At 45.3% G+C, this 17119-nt stretch overlaps 2 non-coding genes across 2 annotated transcripts; both read left to right on the top strand.

Annotated features, from left to right (window-relative positions):
• The first annotated feature begins 13364 nt into the window (after window positions 1-13364).
• Window positions 13365-13436, top strand: trnam-cau (transfer RNA methionine (anticodon CAU)). The gene has a single exon. It is a non-coding gene; the product is annotated as a tRNA-Met (tRNA).
• Window positions 13437-13565: 129 nt separating this feature from the next.
• Window positions 13566-13639, top strand: trnan-guu (transfer RNA asparagine (anticodon GUU)). The gene has a single exon. It is a non-coding gene; the product is annotated as a tRNA-Asn (tRNA).
• Window positions 13640-17119: the final 3480 nt, after the last annotated feature.

The raw sequence follows: 17119 nt of genomic DNA, 5'->3' as shown, positions 1-17119 counted from the left end.
CAACCGTGTGGGTTCATGTTGCAGGTTCTCTGTACCTGCACCAACACGTATATCTACACTCTGTCACAGGGAGGAGTTGAAGAGTGGAGTCAAACATCTGTTTACGTTCTTTGGCCTGTTCTGTAAATAAAATGCAAATCGAATTGAATGCTTTGACTTGAGTTCAAATGAAGTCATACATTGCGTATCTGTCTGGTAAATGTGTCTATATTCGTGAGGCCAAGTGAGCGAATGTCAATAATTTGCCTTTTCAGTAAAGTCAGCATAGTTAGTGTAATTAAGTGGGTCACGTACCAACTAATTAAGAGAAGCTCAAGTGATTGTTACACCAGCAGAAATTGTGTTCAGAACTTTTCATTAATACCGGAATCAGCACCAACGAATTATGTTACGCCAGTCTGACTTTTCTTACATTGGTAAAGTTCAATTCCCATTCACAGGATTGTCGATCGTTCCAGGGATACCTGTGACACCTGGAGAAATATTCCTGGAACATGAACACCTGTTGTCAGTTAAAGTGAGCTGGTAAACTGCAACTTCCATTGTGCCAGTGCAATGCATGTGACTATTGCCTTTTCGTTCAGATAGCGTGTGGTACCTCCCAAACGACTGACAAACGAAGCCCTGGTGTGACCCATGAATGGACGTGTTTAGCAGAGTTAACGCGAGGGCTGGATCAGAATCGTAGCTGTGGCTTCCGTCCTTTTGGTGAGTAAGGACGTCAAAGGACAGAGGGTGAGGCAGCAGGTTCTGGTTGAAAGAAACAAGTCAGACATGATGCAATGGCGGAGCAGACAATGGGCCGAATCGCATATTATGCTCCTATGTCTTATGGGCCAAACCGCAGCCACTAGGTCGGGATAGAGGTAAAATGTGGTGGTGCAGAGAGAACAACTGAGGAGTTGAATGAGAAGTGGGCAGCTGCTGGTTCAGAAGGCAGCCTGTAGAGCAGAATAAAAAAAGTTCTTAAGTTGGCATTCTGCCTTCTGAATCGAAAGATACAATGAATGGTAAATATAACCATTTTTTACCGATGCTATAATAACAAAAATTATCAAGCAAAAAATTGATGTGAGACTTATTTGGCACAACCAAGTCAATCTTTCATATTTCTTGCCAAAGTTACCAACAATTCTGCCTCTCATGGAACTGGGGCTAGCTATCACAAATAGGCTCCATTTCGCATAATTTCAACACTGTGTTCCAACTGTATGCACTTACCCGCAATGCCTGGGTGATTGCACTATAAATCTGTCTTTCGTAGGTATAAATATGTCCTTCTAACGGATGAGTACATAGAGCGGTACAGAAGATTGAGGGTGTGGATTTTATTGCCGGGTTTAACCAAAATTTATAGACATCATACATGCGAACCTTTACACATTGAAGATCAAGACCACACAATCATGGTGATAAGTCAGATCTAACCCTTGTCTTTTGAGGTTAAATGACCCGTATCCGTGCCAATCGGGGAATCAGGCGGAGGAATTTCAAGTTTATCAGCCAGAGCGATCAGAAGATCTCAACATGAGGTTGTACAGAGGACAAAGCAAAGGTGGTAGACAACGCTTCCTGGGAATCTGATAAAGGGATGGGGCACTCCATTGAACTGTTTATCAAACACAGATTCCGGATAAAGTAACGGAAACAAATGGTGTCAGGCAGAGTTTCATAAGGATCTTTAATCTAATGGTTATCAGGCACAGATTCTAGAATAAAATACCAAAAACAAATGGTGGCGTGCAGAGTTTCATGGGGGCGTTGTCAGAGGGTGGGGCTCCTTATACAAAATATTTATCAGATACAGATTCTGAAATAGAATAACATGGGACTGTTGCCTGGAGACAAATCTCTGGCCCGGTTGTGTCTAATGGAGATATAACCAAGGCGTTGAACTGCACATTCCCCCCTCCACACACATACACACATGCAGGGCAGAGTCAGTATAAAGCACTACAGAAATAAGAGGTAAGAAACAGGAGCATGCTTAGGCCATCTGGCCATCGAGTCTAGGTTGCCATTCAATAATATCATTGCTTATCTGCCCGAGGCCTCAGGTACTTGAATTTATCCTTTTGCCATATCCTCATCTGTGCAAAATGCTATCTAAATGGGTGTTAAATATACTTAACCAGTAAAATTCTCTTTCTTTTCTGGGCACATTCTTCCGCTGATGCGCCGTCCCCTGAACAAAGCGCCGTTCTCTTCATCTCCAGCCTAATTGTATTCCTCCGGTTCTTGAGCTATGTCCCCTCTTTCTGCTCTCACTTAATAGAGGAAACAACTTTCCTGTTTCTATCTTATCTATCCTGCTTTGAGTTTTCAGTGTTTCGATAAGATCCCCTTTGAATTTCCTTGATTCCCCCGATTATAGTCCAAGGCAACTCAATCTCTCCGTCATAGGTCAACAACTTCATTTCCGAAACCATCTAGTGTCACGGAAAACTGAAAACTCGTACGTGTTGAGTCCGACAAGGAGACCGGAACTACCTGTGCAGATGACAGGGTATCCAGATCATAATGGACCCCAACTCCAACTTGCGTGTCCGTGACAGTGACGACTCTCTGCGTGGTAGGCTGATTGACATTTTATGCACATATTGATGTACAGAACGATGTGGCAGCGTGAAAGCCCCGTCTCCCTGAAGAGCGAGACTGTCTCTGGCCGCAGCTGATGTGAGGGCGATCCTCGCAAAGATCACCCCGCGTAAAGCTGCGGGGCCTGATAACATACATCGTCGGATGCTGAGTGACTAAGCAGCCCTGTTAACAGAGATTCAAACAGACACCTTCAACATCCCTTCAGAAGAGTGCTCTGTCCCCTCTGGCTTCAAGACAATCGCCTTCATTCCGGTGAACACGAGGGCGACAGTAACCTGAATTAATAACTATCGTCCAGTGGCGCTCACTTCAATGAAAATGAGTTGCTTTGAGCGGCCGGTTATGGATCGCATTATGTTCCATCTTCTAGAACTATTGAACCGTTTCCAGTTCGCTGAATTTGGCCCATTATTTATTCCATATCATTTGCACTTCAATCTACCTTAGCCCACCTGGAAAATGGCTCCTCAGACACCAGGATACTGTTGATGCCCAGTTCAGCTCAGCGATTAACACGATCAGCCCAAAACGCTGGTGAATAAAATGACTTTGGTCTCAACAACTTTCTCTGTAACAGGACAGTGCATTTCTTGACAGAAAGACCAGTTAGGCCGTATGTCTAGCTCCATCTGTCACAACCTCGGATCTTTGGTAAAGTATTCTGAGGATTCTGAACATTTTACTGTTGTTTTCCTGTATTTCCGTGTTTTAAAAATTATAATTACATGGTATCTTCCGCTTCGGGGTGGCATCTGTCATAGTTAGAGCTTCTCTAGATTACATACAAGTTGCAATAGTCTTTGGAGACTTCCAATTAATTCCCCTCGAGACTTTGCAGGTGTCAAACAAATTGCCCTTGGATCCATCTCTTTATCAGAATGGCTTTTTGTAAGCTTGTTAAGAGTCTGGTGTTTTATATAGCTGGACACCGATTCTTTGCTGCCCTGGAGTGTATGTAAAATGGCAGTGCTAATCTCTCTTATCGGTGTCTCTAATCACTGCCCAGTGAATTTCCAGCACAGTTTCTTCTGTGCTATCCAACATCTTCCAAGTTCTGCTGTATTGTCTCTTTTGCGAATACCATGCTTAGTTTTGTTTAATCCTTCTGAGTCTGCTTAATACTGCATTTGGGTCTAAAGATCCAGTGTGACAGTCTTCCTCATCAGCCATCCAGGTAAGCTGCTCGAAAAACTCTACTAGACCGTTTAGACGCAACCTACAATGAATAAAGCCACGTTGACTGTATCTAATCAGGCCCCGGTTATCCAAATATATACATACTGTGTATATCTGCTTCTCGAGAATCTTCCAATAATTTACCTATTACTGACTTCAGACTCAGCGGGATATAATTTCATGGAATTTTTCTTAAACAATAGAACAACAAACCTTCTGGACATCACCCGTGGTTAAGGAAATTTGAAATATATGTGCGCTGTCCCCTGCAATTTCTGCTCTAACTTTCAACAAGGACAAGGGGACACCTTACGAGGCCATCGGATGTTTAGACCCCGATTTGCCTCCTCGTTTGTAATCAGAATAGTGTCTGTGACCTCAGTAATGTTTAACCTTAGTTATATACACTGTCCGTCCGTTTACTGAGAAAATAAAACTACTAAAATTTCATTTAAGTTCTACCGAATCTCCTTTGGCTACATTTACAGATGACCACGCTGACCATCAAGACGGCGAATTTTGTCCCTTGCTATTGATTTGCTCTTAATATATCTCTGGATGCCCTTGGGATTCTCCTTTTCCCCTTGACTACTAGAGCAAACTTCTATATTCCTTTCGCTCTCCTGATTTTTCTCATAAGTGTTGTCTTGAATTCTTTGTATGAACAAAGCGTCATGCGTCCCTCGTCTCTGATGTATCAAGCTGCACACTCATGTCCCAGTCAATCACAGAGCGAGAAATCATTAAAACTGTCAAAATGTGTTGGCACTTAATTTTCATTCCACTGCTCTCTAATAATGTCACTTTCAGCAGAAAGAAAGAGCAAGTCGTTGGTCTGCATTTCAGAGACATTTTGTCTGCACCTGTATCCCACAACCGAGTTAATCATGGGGTGGTACATTTCCCAGTCTTTTGAACATTTTTGCTCCGCGTATCCAGCTTCAGCTCGCCTACAACACCCAACACCCACGACGTCACTTGGTGTCGTCCCGGAGCCTGCCATAACTGAACAGGCTGAGGCGCTTGGGAAGCGGAAGCATCTGAATGTCGACAACTCATCTGGGACAGAAGGACTTCATGGCAGAGATATGAAATAGTAACTGAACGGGTGGTTGAAGCATTAGTTGCTACTTTTGAAGATTCACTTGATACAGAAGTGTTTCTGGAAAGAGAACAATTGCAACTATCTCCCCATTGTCTAAAGAACAGAAGGGGGCAACAGCCAGATGGTCTAACTTCTATGTTTAACTTGATGTCAGAGTCCATTATTAAGTATTATTTTACAAATAATGTATTTTTAAGTAACCGATTTTCTAAATAGGCAGAAAATTCTGACATCAGAGGTACAAATAGAGTTGGGTTTTCCTGTGCAGGATTCCCCAAATGTTGACAGTCAAGTCGGAGTTCTTGTTCTTCTTTGAACATGTGCAGCTTGCCCACTTAAAAGGGATTGAATACACCTACCGGAAGGTTTTTTAACCGGATTCCACTCAATGATATTTCCGTTAGTTTCATTAGTCATTAGTCATAAGTCATAAGTCTAGTCATAAGTTATATGGCATAAGGTGATGAAACTGGCAGCCTCTCGGACTTCGAATTCGGACCTCCGCAGTCTCTGTTTCTCTAATGGAGCGTTATGTTTTCCAACCGTTAGGTTTTCAGACCGGGCGAACCCTCTTGAAGGTTCACGAGCTCTTCTTAAGCCTCGCGCCACTTCCGAGAAGCGCCTGCGCGCGATGATCCCTCTGACGAAGCCAGCGCTAACGCAAACACAGTGACAGCAGTGATCTTTTCCATGAAACAGTCTCTCAAGTTATCAGAGATTGGATGCCCTGTTGTTATTTTCAGAGCTTTTGTCACATGAACTCTTTAGATTGGGAAGATCCTGACGCTGACATCCCTCACGATGCCGTCGCTGTCGGGATTAGACTGGATGACTCTGCCAAGCGTGAAATGAGCTCTCTGCATTTTGGTCGCATAACCAGACGAAGTCCCCAACAGGGACGTTCGTCTGTGCAGTGTGCCACTTGCTCCTGACAAACAAATTAGGACCAGCAAGTTGGCTCCAGCACCTCCAGAATTTGGTCACCTCTGACTGGAATCTTTAGTAGGGGTAGCTGGGAAAGTCAAAGGTTTGGAAATCCCTGCTTTGAGATGCTCGACCGTGTAGAAGAGTGTTGGGTGTGACAAACTGAATACAGTCTTCCCGACTCTGTACCCTGCCGTCAATTGCACGTTCATTGGCAAGATTGACTGCTGTGCGAGGAGGTGTCTGGAACTCGCCGTAACTGACCCTAGACTCCTTCCCAAGACTCTGGAGTGCTCTCTTCACAATGCGTACAGCGGCTTCTGCAGCACCATTCCTGTGTGGAGAATCCGGCGGATGGATTTTCCACATTCACTCCGTTCCATGTTTTGCCGCTGTTTCCTGCAGGGCTGCTTCGCTCAGGCCATCCCAGAACCTGTACAGCTCCTCCAAGACTGGTTTTGATACAATGAAATTGGTGCATGGATCTGACCAGATCTTTCAAGGATGTCCCCTGATTGCTGTGAACTTTTGATAGGCCATCAGGAATCCTTCTGTTGATAGGATGTATACCAACTCTGTGTGGATGGCTCTGCTGGCCATGCAGCAGAAGACCACTCCCCAGACTCACAGTGTTACTCTTCTCTTGATGTCATCTTTTACCTGGCAGGGCCCAACGAGGTCCACCGCTGGGAACTGGAACGGTGCAGCAGGTTCAGTTCTTTCTGGCGGCAAGTCACCCATTACTTGTTGACATCTCCTTGCTTTTGCCTTCCTGAGAGCATGCAGCCATCGACAACTTTTTGGGCAGATTTCGTACCCCTTATGACCCATGCCTTTCTTCTCATTTTGAGCAAGATTCCGGCCACTCCGTCATGAGTCTCACTGTGAGCCTCCCGAGATAACAACGTTTGAACCCAGGCATAATAGGGCAAGATGGGGACACCAACTTGATCTTCTTTGAAGATTTGCACTCGGCCACCAGAAACCAACAGCCCAGAGTCCTGGTCTTTGTAGACTACCAGCCTGTCTGTAGTGGTTCTCGGGAAGGTTGCGCCCTCTTGTGCTGCTAGAAAAATGTCCCTTACGGCATCTTCTCGTTACCTTACTGAGATGATACCTGCCAAAGAAACTGCCTCCCACTTTGGTCTGTCAACGGCTTGATTTCGTCCAGTGAACTTTTTGCTGCTCTCCAGACCCGTTGCAACTGTTTTGACTAGTCGAGTTACAACACTGAACCTCCTGATGTCCACAAGGCTTCGGATGGCTGACGCTGCAGGCGGTCTCCGTTGTCCTGATTTGGCCTGGTACAGATTTTGTGCTAGTTATTGTTTCTTTGTCTTGGCCCTTGTCAAAGCAGCAACCAATGCCCTCCTTTGCAACTTGTCGATGCTATCCCTGGTAGTGGCCGCCACTCTGAGTCTTCATCCAGGTCTTGTGGGCTGGCTGCTCTGGTGATTACATCAGCAATATGTTGCGGACCCGGAATCCACCGCCAGTCCCAGATCCTTGTGTAGTTTTGAATCCCTCCGATCCTACTTGCAAAGAATGTTTGGTAGCCATAGATTTCACGCTGTATTGCACCAAGGACTGTTTGGCTATCAACGAAATGGTACCACCTCCCAACATGGATTCGGCTATGCAGCTCAAAGTACCTCTTAAGGCGTGAGGAAAACACTGCTCCATACATCTCTGTTTTGACAGCATCTCCTTTGTGATCCAAAGGAGTTAATTTGGCTTTGGACTCCACCAGCCTGACGACTGAGCCCTGGTCCGTGTTCCACCTCAGGTACATCACTGCTCCATAGGCATGCTCGATTCCATCAGGGAACGTGATTGCCCAGGGTTCCTCAGTGAAGCAGGGGGGAGTCAGTGCCCTGGTGAACTTTACATTGCCAAGTTGAACGTACTCCTTGAGGAGATTAATTGCATTCTCCCTAAGGCCAGCTGAGAATGCTATATCCTATGTGTCTTTGACAGGACACCTTTCGCCCTTTGCCTCTTGGAACGCCCTTCGTACCAGAATAGCACCCTTCTGCAGAACAGGAGTTTCCAGGCCAACTGGGTCATACAGCCCTGATACGTAGCTGAGCAGTTCTCTTCGTGTCCTCTTCTACTGTGTAGCCCATGCCAAGTGTCTTGTTGTCATCATCGCGCATTTGGTTTGTCAAGCCAGCTTGTCATTGCACTCTTTCCTCCCACTTTGCCCAGAAAGGACGCAAGGCTTGAGCTCAAACACTCCGGCCTTCAGGATCTGCTCCACATTTGCTGTGATGGATTTCAACTAGTCAAGGTTGTTGTGGGATGTGAGAATTCATCAACATAGCTGTCGTGTTGGAGCACCTGCTTCTCCTCTTTGAGGTGGGTGAAAGGAGGGGGATTAGCAGTTTCGCGCATTGCTACATGCGCAAAGCACCCTGCTGGTTTATCTCCGATGTTCACTCTTGTGATTGCATATTCCCCCAGCTCCTTGTCGTCGGAGTCTCGCCAGAGGATTCTGTGCAGGAGCACTTCTCGGTCTTCCAACCAAACCGAATTGTATGTATTGACATCTTTTTTATGTCACCCAGAGCAGCGTACACTCCACCCCTGAATCTGAATAGGGCGGTGCCAATCTGGTTGAGGACATCTGGACCTTTCATTAGCAGATCGTTCAAGTTGATCCTCTGAACTTTTGGTTGCTGTACCACATGAGTCTCATTGGGGTCGTGACAGATTGCGGGTTGGGAGCAATAAGGTGATTCACGTACCAGACTGGCCCGTTCCAGTTGATGACTGTGTCTTTGGACAATTTAATTGTAGCCCTTCGATCGACCATATCATGCACCTGAGCAGTGGAGGCAGCTTTCCGCTCGGGTTCTCTGGCTGGTTGCTTTTCCGTCCTGAGAAATGCAGCCTCAACTGTTCTTTTATTGTTTGGCAAGGAAGCTGGATCTTCTAACCAAGGATATCTGGCGTGCCAATGTGGTTCCTTGCTATGGCAGTCACCTGTGACGTAGGTGAGGCCTCTTCTAACAACCTCAAGTTCCCACTCTTCAGCAAGAGCCATTGCTTTGCCGCCCGTTTGGCAGTTTCCGCATTTTCCTCGCATGCTGCGCCAATACTATCCCACTTCCACCACTGCAGGAAGTCCCGGCTGGTAGTTGAAGTACCTGAATCCTGAGCTTGATGCTCTGGGACTCTGCTGGTGAGCTCCTCGTACTTTACAGCTGCCTCTCTCATTGACCTTGCAAAATGTGTCTTTGGCATGTGGGCCGACACAGACAGTTCCTCAAAGAGATCAGGATGTGCTCCTCCGACCGTCTTCCCCGGTGGTCCGTTCTACGGCAGGAGGTCTCCAACAGCTCTCACTCTCTGAGGCGCTAGATGACCTTTAGTACGGCTTATCCTTGCAGTCTTGGTTTTTACACGGATAGGCGGGTTTGCAGTATGAACTGTCATCATGAACCTCGAGACACCTCTTGTATGCCCCCAACTTTCTTACTGCAGCCTGTTTCTCTGGTAGCTTTAGCGCTCAAAACTGTTTGCAAAAGTAGAGCTTCCTTTTGTGCTTTCCTTCACCGCAGACTACACACCAAGTATGATCCTCGCCTGACTAGGTAGACTTGGTTCTGGCATGTCTTGGCTCAGCCCTGGTTTCTCTTCGATTTGGCTCTTCAACCTCCAATTGCTCGAGCTGCTCATGTATGCTCCCTTGCCCTTTGAGAAATCCCAAGAGACTGTCAAACTGATTATCTGAGGCCACAACGTTTCTCCTGTCATCGACATAGACCTGCCATTCCTTTTTGAGAGTTCGGGAAGTTTACTTTCATTTGATCTTGTCACGAGTGGATTTTTGATAGAACCCGTGTCTCCAAAGGACACTGAAGGCTTGAAGTGCCTTCTCCACAGCTTGAATTAATTCCAACATTTTCCGAGGCTGATGATTTCTGACAGCTGGCATTTCCTGTAACTCTTCCACTATTTCAATAGCAATGCACGTTCGGTTTCCACAGAGGTTTTCCAGAACACGGAAGATGTCATCTGCACTGTTATAAGTAGTGAGGCGAAGGTCTATTCTGATTGTGTCATCAATACTGTCCAGTAGTTGGAAATGTTTCACCTCTCTTGAACCGGTCGACTCTCCGTGCCTCTGGAGTGCTTTCCAGTCCTTTCTCCAACTGTGAAAATCACTTTTGCTGCCAGTACACTTGGGGAGGGCCGTCGGTTTCAAATTGATGGCTGGCGTTGGAAAATTGGAAGAAAAACCCAACGCTGTCAGTGTTATTCTTTCAGAATCCTCCTTTCTTCTTGCCTGTATGAAGTGGGTCTTCTTGGAAACCAATTTGGGGATGTGAAGTTCGAGTTCCTTTGAGTAACTAAAGGTCCTTCTGACTCCATAGTCCTTGCAGGTGGTTAAGCATGAAGACAAACGCCTCCTGCTCGCCATCTGTTTGTACAGCAGTAACGTTTTTACATTCAACCACTGCTGCATGTCGTGCTGTGAACACTTTAGCATATAAAGATCCGGAGAAAATACAGCGAAACACAAGAGACGCAATGAAAGACTGCACTCAACAAACAAAACAAACGAACAAAGCGCACAAGACTATGAGCTACACAAACATAAGAAAGAACAAACAAAATATTAACAACAAATAAATAATCAATAAAAGTTGAGAACATGAAATAATCAGTCTTGAAAGTGAGCCTATGGGTTGTGGGTACAGTTCAGTTTTGCGATAAATGAAGTTATCCGTTCTTCTTCAAGAGTCTGATGGTTGAGGGGTAATGGACCTGTTGATGCATTACCTCCCTCCTGATGGTGCTGGGTGAAGAGGACATGACCTGCATGGTCGGGGTACTGTATTCCGTGTAGATGTGCTCAGAGGTGGGGAGGCCTTTAGCTGTGCCTGACTGGGCTCCATCCATTACTTTGTGTGGGCTTTTCCGTACAAGGGCTTTGGTGGTTCCATTCCACGTCCTCATGCCACCAGTCAATGTACTCTCCACCGTACATCTATTCAAATCTATCTCACATTTAAATGACATGTAGAGCGCTGTCGTGCTTTCTTTGTAATAGTGTGTATGTGCCTGTTCGAGGACAGATAATCTGAAATGATAACACTGAGGAAGTTATATTTCCTCCCTCATTGTGTTGCCTTTAAGGCATTTGTTTAGTTTATTATATTTTCGCTTTAGTAATTAGTTTGTTATCGTTTTCTAGTTAAACTTACGATTGTTTCAAGTAAATTCGTTGTCTGTGATATATCGCGGCATGCGATGACGTCAACCCGGTTTCGCCGCGTCTTGTGGGAAAATACCGGTTTGGAGAAACGGGAAGGAGGGGGCTTATGTGTGCAGGATCAGCGCGAGAAAAGTTTTCTTTCTACGCTCTAGAAACATTAGTGAAGCAACGCCGTAAGTTCATGAGATAATCGATATGTTGAATTAAAAGTGTTAACGCTGATTCTGCTAAAAGTAATGACGGTTGATAAAGTTTATGTTTTTTTTGTTATTTAAAGAGTTGCGGAAAGTTTGTGTTGAAGTGTGTTTAAAGCCAGTCGATGGCGTAGGTAGTTTCTGACTGTATGTTGCACTTTAATGTAATATAATTGTTGTAGTTTTAATTTTGCATGTATTTATGATGTAAATGTGATATGAAGAAGGAAACAGTATATATTTTGTACTGTTTTATCAACCGTTTTCACCATACGTTAATGTGGAAGAGTGAACAGGAAACGGTTAATCTTACTGGTACCGCCTCATTGATTGGTTTATGCTTGGTGTTTAGTTCAGAGTTCGTTTACATCTGTGCGAGAACACTACACTCATCCTTCCCTCGCTGTTACTCCCCCGCCCCTCATCATCCACACTGCGCTCTCACTCGGCTTTTCTCATAGACTCCCTTGTCACTTTTTTCATTTCATTTCTTGTGCAGAGTTTGCCAACTCACTCCTACAACTCCACTTCAGTGACAGCTTAACGACCTCAAAAAGTTTCCAGTGTTTCTTACGTTGTTGTTTTCCAGAATATCTTCTTAACCAAGGATTTGGGGAGATGCTGTGATGTTATGAGGAAGCAGATTCACGGGTTTGGTAAGTGAGGTAGAAAACACGGATCAACACACACAGAATGCTGGAGGAACTCAGTAGGCCAGGCATCATCTATGGAAAAGGGAAGAGTCGATTTTCCGGGCCGAGACCCTTCAGCAGGACTGGATAAAAAAAGATGAGGAGTAGGATTAAAAGCTGGAGGGAGTAAAGGGAGAAGCAAGGTGATTTGCGAAATCGAGATGGGCTGGGGTGAAGCAAATTTGGGAAGTTGTTTGGCGAAAGAGATACAGGACTGGAAAAGAGGGAGTCTGCTAGTAGAAGACAGAAGCCCATGGAAGAAACTAAATAGAGAAGGAGCACCAGAAGGAGGCGATAGGCAGGCAAGGGGATAAGGTGAAAGCAGGCTGGAGAAACTGGATATCCACTACGACTTCTGTTTTGCAGCTTTCAATGTTCGCTCTTTGTGATTGGTGACTCAGAAAGAGTATTTCCAGTATGTTTGCCAAATCGGGTATATTTCAATGAGAGACCGTATGCTTTCATGTATGAAGTCCGGGATTCAACCTCCGTCATCTCCAGGTTGGTGATAGTGAATTGAAAGATCGGCGGGAAATCCCAGAAAGCAAAATTCCGAGCAACACACTTAAAATGCTGGAGTAACACAGCTGGCCTTGGAATAAGCAACTGTCAGTCTGTCTTTAGACCGTCCTACGTGGGAGAGTTAAAACCCGACCCTTACTGTATCAGTTACAAAGCTGTGGTGGTGACATGGAAAAAAAACGCCCCTCGTTGCAGGGAGGGAAGAAGCATCAGCGATACTCCACATCTCCCACATCTTGAAAACGTCGTTATTTATTTTCAAAAAAGCCTACCAGTGGGATGAATTGTCCGTCTGGACAGTTAAATAATGTAAAACGCATTTCAGTGACGAAATATCGGGACCGAGGTGAAAGACGGATAGAGCATAAACGGCAGAGAGATAATACCTGGCTGGGTCAGAGTGTAGGAAAGGTGGAGAAAGCGAGAAACAGGGAATCCACAACAGAAAGTGAAGGAGGTGGGTATGAAACGGGAAAAAGACGGAATGGACCCAGACATATACGGATACAGAACCAGACGCAGACATGTACAGACACAGACATATACCCAGAGCCAGACATGTACAGACAGAGGAACAGACATATACAGACACAGAACGAGAGCCAGACAAGTACAGACACAGGCACAGACATATACAGACACAGAACCAGAGCCAGACAAGTACAGACACAGGCACAGACATATACAGACACAGAACCAGAGCCAGACATGTACAGATACAGACATATACCCAGAGCCAGACATGTACAGACAGAGGAACAGACATATACAGACACAGAACCAGAGCCAGACATGTACAGACACAGACACAGACATATACAGACACAGAACCAGACCCAGACCAAGACATGTACAGATACAGGCACATACATACACACAAAACACTGCTCATCATTGGTAGATCAATAATTCCTACTGCTCCTTGGAGCAGAGTGGCGTAGCGGAAGCGTGCTGGGCCCATAACCCAGAGGTCGATGGATCGAAACCATCCTCTGCTATATTCTCTGTTGACCACAGCAGCTATTCGGCCTTGAGTTTTAAAACACTAATGTATCACATTATACATATATGACAGGACGTTGCATTTCAATTGAAATTGGTTATTTGTTCAAGCTTTTTCAATTCTCGTCTCTGTGGCGCAATCGGTGAGCGCGTTCGGCTGTTAACCAAAAGGTTGGTGGTTCGAGCCCACCCAGGGACGCTGGTGATCCCGTAGTTTTTTTTATGTCTCTCTCGTACAAGAGAAAATGTGCAGCAGCATATGAAATAAAGTACGCAGTCGATTTTTAAGGCCGAAACCCTTCTTCAGAATCACGAAGTAGCCTGGCCTGCTGAGTTCCTCTGGTATTTCGTGTATGTTCCTTGGATTTCCAGCATCTGAACATATTCCCGTCTGTGATTCGACTGCTACACTGCGAAGTCTCTTCCGTGGAATTGAATTGAATAATCTTTATTAATTACGTCCTTCACATACATGAAAAGTAAAAATCCTTACGCTACGTCTCCGTATAAATATACAAATTATAGTAATATGTAATAAATAGTATGCACAACAGGACAGTCAATATAACACAGATATACGATTGCATCAGCGTGAATTAATCGGTCTGATGGCCTTGTGGAAGAAGCTGTCCCGGAGCCTGTTGCTGCCGGCTTTTATGCTGCTGTACTGTTTCCCGGATGGAAGCAGCAGTAACAGTTTGAGATTGGGGTGACTCGGATCCCCAACCATCCTTCAGCAGCTTTTTACACACCTGTCTCTGTAAATGTCCTGAATCGTGGGACGTTCACATCTACAGATGCGCTAGGCTACGCGGACAACACTCTGCAAAGCCCTGCTATCGAGGGAAGTACAGTTCCCGCACCAGACAGTGGTGCAACCAATCAGGATGCTGTCAGTTCTGACCCTGTAGAAAGTCCTCAGGATTTGGGGACCCACAACCAATTTCTTCAACCGTCCGAGGTGAAGGAGGCGCTGTTGTGCCCTTTTCACCGCGCAGCCCGTATGTACGGACCGAGAGATCCTCGGCGATGTGTATGCCGAGGATCCTGAAGCCGTTCACCCTCTCAACGCCAAATCCATCGATGTCAATAGGGGATGTCTACTCTGAAGAAGTCTGAATCTTCCCATTGATGAGAGTTCACTGTTCACTGCTCACTGCTCACTCTCTCGCTGCACCCCTCACCGATCTCAGCTCTTTTTTCCTGTTTCGATTCACGGGGCCGGCTGGTGGCGTAGTGGCGTCAACGCTGGACGAGAGGTCCTGAGTTCGAATCGGTAAATGAGAAATAAATGCACACTCCTGTTTATTCCTGGTTGGTATCACCGCCTGTCACGCGGGAGGCTGGGGCTCGATTCCAAACTTATAGATGTCGCTGCCGTGTCTTCTTTGAACCAGGAGGTATGTGCCGAGCCCAGCAGAGATAATCTGAAATGATTACACTGAGGAAGTTATATTTCCTCTTTCATCCTTCCCTCGCTGATTTTCCCTCGTCCCTCATCATCCGCACTGTGCTCTCACTCGACTTTTCTCTTAGACTCCCTTTTCACTTCTTTCATTTATTTTCTTGCGCTGAGTTTGCCAACTATTTATTGATGTCCACATGCAACTAATATTTAGACAGTTCCTCTGAGGTAGTTCCAGGCTTGTTCTTGTTATATATCACCACTGTGTTTGTCACATTTACTCTTTCAGTTTTCTAGCTACTGCACTTTCTGTATTTAACTCTCGTGTGTGTGAGTGTGTGTGTGTGTGTGTGAGAGAGAGAGAGAGAGAGAGAGAGAGAGAGAGAGAGAGAGAGAGAGAGAGAGAGAGAGAGAGAGAGAGAGAGAGTGAGAGAGAGAGAGAGAGAGAGAGAGAGAGAGAGATTCACCAGCACATATAATATCAATTTAATGCTTGGGAACACATTTCCAGACCAGACAAACAACTCTGTATTCAGCCAAATAAATCAAGAGCCTGCCTCTGGGCGGGAAAGGGACAATTTCTTTAATCAAAAAAGGTCTCTAAATTACATTTTCTGTGGCTTGTTTTGGTATGCGTTAAGAAGTTTTATTCAATTAATCATTCGAGTTTTTTACAATATAAGAACATTTCTCAGAATATCTACTTAATCAAAGATTTGGGGAGATGCTATGAGGAAGCAGATTCACCGGTTTGGTAATTGAGATAGAAGACTCGGATCAACAGACACAGAATGCTGGCGGAACTCAGCAGGTCAGGCAGCATCTATGGAAAAGAGAACTGTCGACGTTTCGTGCCGAGACCCTTCAGCGGGACTGGATAAATAAAAAGATGAATAGTGGAATTAAAAGGTGGCGGGAGGAAAAGGAGCAGCAAGGTGATTAGTGAAACCGAATCGGGTTGGGGTGAAGCAAACCGTTGTGAAGTTGTTTGACGATAAGAGATACAGGTCTGGAAAAGAGAGAGTCTGATAGGAGAGGACAGAAGGCCATGGAAGAAAGCAAGCGGAAGAGGAGCACCAGAGGGTGTCGATGAGTAGGCAAGGAGATAAGGTGAGAGAGGGAAAATAAATGAATGGTGAAGGGGAGAGGGTGTGGGATCATTACCGGAAGTACGAGGCAGGATCGGATTGAATGGCGGAGCAGGCTGGAGAAAAAGGATATTCCCCTCTGACTTCTATTTTCTACCTTTCAATGTTCGCCCTTTCTGATTGGTGACCCAGAAAGAGCATTTCACGTACGTTTGACCACCTGGATATATTTCAATGAGAGATCGTATGCTTTCATATATGAAGTTCGGGATTCAAGCCTCGGCATCTCCAGGTTGGTGCCTGTGAATTGAAAAATCGGTGGGAAATCCCAGATGTTGAAATTCAGAGCAACATTCACAAAATTCTGGAGTAACTCAGCTGGCCACGGGATAAGCAACTGTCAGTCTGTCTTTAAGCCATCCTACCTGGGAGAGTTAAAACCCGACCTTCACTTCATCAGTTACAAAGCTTTGGTGTGGAAATGGAAAATGGTAGGGAGGGGCGAATCATCAGTGATACTCCACATCTCCCCATCTGTCACTAACTGGTCCGGCTGTGATGGTCTGAACATGACAGCAACAGTTAATCCCGGCGGAGGAATTGTTGTATTTGATGTTAGCGTTTGCGGTACATTAATGTCGCGAGTTCCGCTTCACTAGTTGATCTGCTGGTTCAACACTGAAGGAACTCCGACAGTCATTCAATCATCAGGACAGGATTAGGAAGTTAATGGCACCTCCGGTTAAAACGTCGTTATTTATTTTAGAAAAAAAAAGCCTACCAGTGGGATGAATTGTCCGTCTGGATAATTAAATAATGTAAAGCACATTTCTTGGCGAAATATCGGGACAGAGGTGCAAGATGTATAGAGCATAAACGGCAGAGAGAGAATAACTGGGTGGGTCAGAGAGTAGGGAAGGTGGAGAAAACGGGAAAGAGGAGAAACAAGGAATCAACAAAAGAAAGTGAAGTACGTGGGTATGAAACGGGAAAAAAGACGGAATGGACCCAGACATATACAGACACAGAACCAGAGCCAGACATGTACAGACACAGGCACAGACATATACAGACACAGAACCAGACCCAGACATGTACAAACACTGACACAGACATAAACACATACATACAGACACACTAAAAGAAGCGCATCATTCATAGTTCTAGAATTGACTATACTACCTGC

This window comes from Hemitrygon akajei, chromosome 28 (assembly GCF_048418815.1).
Source record: "Hemitrygon akajei chromosome 28, sHemAka1.3, whole genome shotgun sequence".
NCBI lineage: Eukaryota > Metazoa > Chordata > Chondrichthyes > Myliobatiformes > Dasyatidae > Hemitrygon > Hemitrygon akajei.
This window is presented reverse-complemented; position numbering and strand designations above follow the sequence as displayed.